The sequence below is a fragment of the Hylobates moloch genome, unplaced genomic scaffold (genome assembly GCF_009828535.3).
Source record: "Hylobates moloch isolate HMO894 unplaced genomic scaffold, HMol_V3 SCAFFOLD_24, whole genome shotgun sequence".
Lineage (NCBI taxonomy): Eukaryota > Metazoa > Chordata > Mammalia > Primates > Hylobatidae > Hylobates > Hylobates moloch.
This window is the reverse complement of record NW_026652299.1, coordinates 8,686,455-8,693,223: the sequence shown is the minus strand read 5'-3', so window position 1 is coordinate 8,693,223 and position 6,769 is coordinate 8,686,455. Positions and strand designations below refer to the sequence as shown.

The 6,769-nt window shown below is 35.2% G+C and overlaps 1 protein-coding gene across 1 annotated transcript in view; it reads left to right on the top strand.

Annotated features, from left to right (window-relative positions):
* Nucleotides 1-1,173: 1,173 nt before the first annotated feature.
* The window catches only part of ARHGAP15 (Rho GTPase activating protein 15), a 645,466-nt gene continuing 639,870 nt past the window's right edge, over nt 1,174-6,769 (top strand). Inside the window, exon 1 of the mRNA XM_032145612.2 lies at nt 1,174-1,290. The gene's annotated coding sequence lies outside the window, so the exon portion shown is untranslated. The remainder of the gene's footprint in view (nt 1,291-6,769) is intronic.

Here is a 6,769-nt window from a genome sequence, read left to right as displayed (position 1 = left end):
TTCCTGAAATGAGAACTGACAGTGAATTCTAGGGTCAATCTGAAATGTGCTTTTTAGAAAAAGATCTCAGAGAAATTCAATTCACTGGTAGGGACCTGCCATCCCTAACTTGGGCCATATCCACCAAATCTATTTTTAAAGATTGACTTTTAGTATGCCAAACATTCTATACCACTGAGCTCTATTACACAGATTTCTAGTCTAATTGGTTTGTATGACAAGACATTGTGATTTAACTCTCTCGTGTATTTGGAAGGAAAGCTTTTCCTCTTTTCCTTTTGTGATTATGCTGCAAATCTCACAAAAGCAGCCAAGCCTGAAGATCCAGGAGCTTATTCTTGAACTCCATGGCTCAATAAAGATGCACATCCTAGAGTTATTTCAGAGACCCCTTAAAAATATGTCTTGGGTTGGTTGAAGTTTGACACGGGAGGGCACACAGCAGCATGCCAAAATGATACTGTTTGGATCCTTTATTATAATATATATTTTTTTTCTTTTGAAGTCAGACCACACAAAGAATCATTCAGCTAGAGCAAAAGCTCTTCAGCAGATTTCAGAACTGCTTAGGAAATTGCCAGAGTGGACACATCACTATGAGAGCCACAGTCAGAGCAAATGTCACAGGGGGTGTTCGACAAGCATGATGAACACCTTCCTTTTCCCCAGATGCTCAGATGGCAGTGTGGCTCTGGGCTGTGTTTTCTGAAGTTCTAATGCAACCCTCCCAAGGCCTCATGAACCTGCTAACTGGATCAGGTTTTGGTGGGTCCTTTCACGAATGAGGCAGAGGCACCAGCTCTGTGAATTGGAGGTGGCTTCCTTGCTTCATTTTTAAGCCCTTCATTTTTAAGCCCTTGCTAGAAGGCAGAGAAAGGGGAAGTTTCTTCAGTGCTTAGCAGTCTGCTCCTCCCACTGATGAATTTTTAATCACACATTTTCCTCCCTGAAGTTAAAATTGATAAAATCTCTATACATGTGTCTTGTTTGACAATTGATAATAACATTGAAAAATAACAATATTGTTGACTATACAAGGCAATTTCTTCAAATTGAGTAATGATGTGATGTGTGTGGTTAACTGTCTCTACCCAGGAAGTGGTTTTATTTAAAAGTTTTGTGCTCACCCCACCCCCCGCCTTTTTCTTCCCCCAGTACTGAAATTAAGCAGCATCCAACACAGGCCTACTCTTACGACATGTGACTTTACTGTTTTCCGTTTTTGTTGAAAGAGTCATTAACAGTTAGGAGTTGATGGCAGTTTCAATAACAGGTCATTGCTGAGAAAAGGTAAGTTTTAACTTTATATTGTACATGAAATTTAAACTTGAACATGTTTGGCAAAGTTTCCTACGTTTTGGTGTGAACGTATAAACATTCCTACAAAATATGACGCTTTTACCTGTGATGAAAACATCGGCTGGTTTCCTTTGATGTAGAAAACAATGTTCTTTTCATATTTGCAGCTGTCAAATTCCAATGTCTTTTACTAAAATGTTATAATAATAAGCTGATTTGCTAAGATTTTGTACTAAAATGTTAAAGACAGAATAAGGTATAAAGTTTTAGTTTGAAGTGCGTTTAAAAATAACTACTAGAAATAATGTGAGACTTTGCACCTTTAACCAACTGTTTTATAAAAGTATGTATTATTCAACATCCAGATAAGGAAAGACAAAAAGGCATTTTATAACAATGAGAAATAGCTTGAATTTCAGTGTGAAAGATACTCACTTTAAAGCATTGTATTAATGTTAGCATTAAAAACCCTTAGAAAGGTTACTATGTAGCTAATTAAAAAGCAAGGAGCTTTTCAAATGTAAAGGAATACTGTCCATCATGACACTGGAAATTTTTTTTCTAAATTTCATTTAAGATATAGGGTGAAATGAGTGTAAGTTTCTAATTCATAAGCAAAATTTTATATTTAAAAAAGAAGTCACAGCTGATTTCATTGAAGGTTACTCTGAGAGGAGAGACAAATTAGAGGTATACTTTTGTTATTTATGTAATTATATAATTTTCCTTCTTTGAAATATTCCAAAATAATAAACCTTAGCAATAAAAAGGATTTGTGAGTCATAAACTGACATGTAATTTTCTGTTATATTGACTTCTTGCTTTTACAGAATGTGTTTGTGTGCTGTAACGTATGTGCAGAAAACATCAAAACATTGCTAATCTCAGAGACAAATACCTAAAATAAATCTGACTGTAGATTTTGGAGAGAATTTTAATAAAAGCCCAAGATATGATCCATTCTTCCCTAATATTATTTTTATTGTGCTGCTGGATGGGAGAAGTGATGGCCCCCACAACACCTATTTTTTGTGTTATTAAAAAATGGTTACGGGGTTGATAAGTGGCAACAATTTTCTTTTCTTTTATTGTCTTCTATTGAAAGACACCCATAAATGTTTTTTGACATGGTCAATTTAGTAGGAAATTATTAGGCATACTAGTACACTCCATGTTAAGACCTCCTCAATTGTCAATACTGAAGCTAGCTACTTGTTGACTATTGAAATGATCACAGAAAAATAGAGATTAGGACTTGGTATTCAATACGTTTTTTATTGTTAGAGTGTGAGAAGACCCTGGTAATATGTATTTGCTTTGATATTGTGATTAGATTTTCAATTTGTTGCATTTCCTCACAATGGAAAGCATTATTTAAATCTGTCTTCAATATTGTGGTTCTGAACCTCTGCATCTATAAAAGCTGTATAATTCTGATAATTTTGGTTGATATGTCATTACTTTATTTCATTTTATTATAAAAGAATATCAAATGAATAAACACATTCAATACTTACACCTTAGCAAGAATGAATATGCAGATAAACATCTGGCATTGAAGAAAAGTCCATGAAAATTTTTTAAATTGTTTAATGCTTTTAAAAAACAAATTCACTGTAAAAATGAGTGTTTCTTGCAGAAACTGTTAAATTAAAATACACATATTTTATGTAATATGTGTAATTTATATTTTATGGAATACGTGTAAAATTAAGAATGAATTGAAGAGAGCTTGATATGAATTTAGAAAGATCAATGAGTAAAGACGATAGGTAAATTAAAATACCTTCAGAATTGTTTGTAAAAAGAAGTAATGTACAGACCAAATTTTAAGACAGTTAATTGCAAATAAGTTACTATAAAATTCTATTACTTTATATGTTTTAAGTGGAAGAGTCAGAAACAAATTTTGACGAAATGAAAATAATACAGAAGATTTTGTTTGGAAAGTCATGTTAAAGCTGATTTGCTCAAAGAATGTCATGCTTTTCCACTTAGGGCCAGCATTCAGTAAGATTCAGAAAGGAGAAAATCTTTCCTTGATATTCCTCCTGTTGCTCCTTCTTTAATACTCTCTTCTGGAGCAGCCTGCTCTGCTCCTAATTTAGAGTCTCATAGCCTTGGTACCTAGAAAGATAGACCCTTCCATTCAATGGCTCCTTCCATTCAACTGAACTTTTAAAATATACTCATCCCATTTTCCAGCACTTAGGGAATCTAATAAAAATAATCCACACTTACAGGAGAAGGCTACAGAGCTTTGACTTCCTAGCCAGGCCTCCCTTTCTCCTCCCAGTGGAATTTTAATATGTTCTCTCAGCAGACAGGGCCCAAAGGATTAGCTAAATGTTGGATCTCAAGTGAGGAGACTGATGCCATGGTAAATGGTTGGGGGAAGACTTTAGAGGGAGAGTGTTTTGTTAACCATTGGTCCTGCCTGTGGCATTTAAACACAGAATTTCTGAAAGTGTCTCATATGAAGGATCCATCCCAGTGATGTATCCATTTCTTTAAGATATTCCTGAAGAAATAAACACCTTTCTTGCAGCAGTTAAAAAAAAATTATTGCACTACATTTTCAGGCAATTTTGATATTCCCATACACTTAGAAATTATTTAACATAATTAGTTTTTAATAGATGTATTTTAAAAGTCATTGAACACTCTGAATTTAATTCTTTGGATACTAAAAGCATATTTTTTTACACTGTACAATAAATGCTACATAATTAGACTTTAAAATGCCCTTGTAAGTATTCTAAATTCCAGCTTAGAGTGTGCAAAACTTCTTTGTTTGCAAACAATAGAAAATGAGTTCAAACTAGCCTAGGCAAAAGAGATATTCTTTTATGTGTGAAAAGTCCAAGGACAACAAAGTCAGGAATGGCTGGATCCAGGAGCTCACACAGGATTATCAGGAGTAGGTCTCATTTTTTTCATTCCTCAGCTCTTCTTTTCACTATGCTGGAAGCCGTCTCTAGTGGAAGCTCTCACGAAATTGTCAAGCTCCTACTGAGTTGATTCTTTCAGCAAACTGTGGGGAAAGAATGCCTTTCCCGAGTCACCACAGCAAAGTGTCAGATTTAGATCTGATGGGACTGAATTGGATCACATGAGCATAGCTGAACAATTACTGAACTTGGGTGCAGACAGCCTGTGTGACCATGCCTAGCTCACAGGCCCACTCCTGCACTGGGGGGCAGCTCCAGCTGCAGCACTTGGGCTCTCTGCTGAAAAGAGGGGCCTCCTGATGTAAAAATTAAAATGCTTTCCCCAGAAGAAAGGACAAAAGCCTCAAAATTCTACTACAGAGTCACATATGGTCACATATTAAACAGTCATTGTTTCCCAACTTCTCCAAATTCTATAATTGTACAAAAATACAGTTTTAATTTAAAGGCAGATCTGATTGAAACATGAGTTTCAATTAAACTAAATTTTAAAATATTTTTCAACAGCTACTGTATGTTTGACAACTCCTCACAACATTTGCCTTCTAAAAGCTTATAATCCAGAGTGACTATTATTTTAATAATTGTGATGCAAATAAAATTTGTCAAGGACCATAAGAAGATACAGAGAATGCTCTATTAGAGTTCAGAAATTCATCCAGCATTTTTGCATTCCTGTTATTTGCCAGGCCGTAAACTAGAGAATTTTGTAAGTGTTGTATCATCTGATCACATACTTTCAGGGAGTTCTGGACAGTTTTGGAGGAAAGTTTTGTGGTAGTTTTCAGGGAAATCTAGCACTGGGAAGATGAGAAACATTGCAAGGGACAGGAAGGAAATATGTCAAGGCACAAAAACACGGAGTGTCAGAGAATTCCAAGGCAATGTGAATTCTCCAATTTTGTTAGAAGTATAGTAATAAGAGAGAAGGCCAGAAAGATAGTGTGAGATCATAAATAGAGTAGACCTGGATATAAGTAACAGCAGGGTTTTTGAGCAGGGGAAATACATAATTGGATGTCCACATTTTTACATCTGGATGGGTTGTCTATCTAGGGTCAGGATGTATTTGTTTCTTCCCTTTATCTCACTGTGAAGTGACATTCTCTTTGCAGAAGAGTTTGCAGTCAGTGGAGATATTTCTTTTTTTTTTTTTTTTTTTTTTTTTTTGAGACGGAGTCTCGCTCTCTTGCCCAGGCTGGAGTGCAGTGGCGCAATCTCGGCTCACTGCAAGCTCCGCCTCCCGGGTTCACGCCATTCTCCTGCCTCAGCCTCCGAGTAGCTGGGACTACAGGCGCCCGCCACCACGCCCGGCTTATTTTTTGTATTTTTAGTAGAGACGGGGTTTCACTGTAGTCTCGATCTCCTGACCTTGTGATCCGCCCGCCTCGGCCTCCCAAAGTGCTGGGATTACAAGCGTGAGCCACCGCGCCCGGCCCAGTGGAGATATTTCTGTAAGGACAGGCACTGACTTACCTGTTCAGGTGCCTGAGGTTCTTATTCAAGTTATGGTTATAACAATCTTTTTTTTCATTTGATGAAGGCCTTTTGTTTGTTTTGTTTGCTTTTAATTTAAGAATAGATGATATAGTGAGATGGTTCAAAATCAAAATAAAACCAAAACACAATGTTTTTAGATAAGCTATTTCTTATATTTTTATTTCTATCTATCCCATTTATCCCCATCTTAATCCAACATAACCACTTTTCATATGTTTAATATATATATTTATACTTCACAGTTTATGTAAAAACCACATATATATGCACATCTATGTGTGTATGTATATAGCATAACTGCATGCACCTCTCCACTTTGCTTTTTTTCTTTCAGAAATATAGATTAGAGATATTTTATAACAAAACTAAGAAACTAATTCTCTTTTTTACAGCTGTATAATATTCCACTATATGGAAAAATCATACTTAATTTAACCAGTCTCCTGTAAAAAGAGTGATGGATGTTTTCAAGGTTTTCTAATTCAATGAATGTCTATGTAATTGTTTCTATTTGAAAATCTATCTATCTATCTATCTATCTATCTATCTATCTATCTATCTATCTATCACAAATTTCCAGAAATAACATTTATGAGACAAAGGATAAAATAATTTTGATAGTTGTTGCCAAACTATCCTTCATGTTATTTGTAACTTTTTGAACTTCCACCAGCACTTAATGAGAATGCTTGCAGAAGCTCCACTGCTTTTTCAAGGGATCGTGTTGCCAAGCTTTGCAGGTTTTGCCAGTCTCTAACAACTGCATCTCAACACAGTTTTATTGATATTTCTGCTATTATGGTTAAAACTGATCTTCTTTTTAAAAGATTAAAGGTCGATTTGCTTTCCTTGTAAGAAAATGTATTCTTTCTCAGCTGTATAACTAAAGACCAAAACATTCGTGACTTTAGTGACACTCAAGCCTTGGAGTGAGATGTCAAAGGAAGCAAAGAACTAGAGATAGCATATATAAAATGCTGTATTCCTTTTCTTTTTTTTTTTTTTTTTTTTTTTTTTTT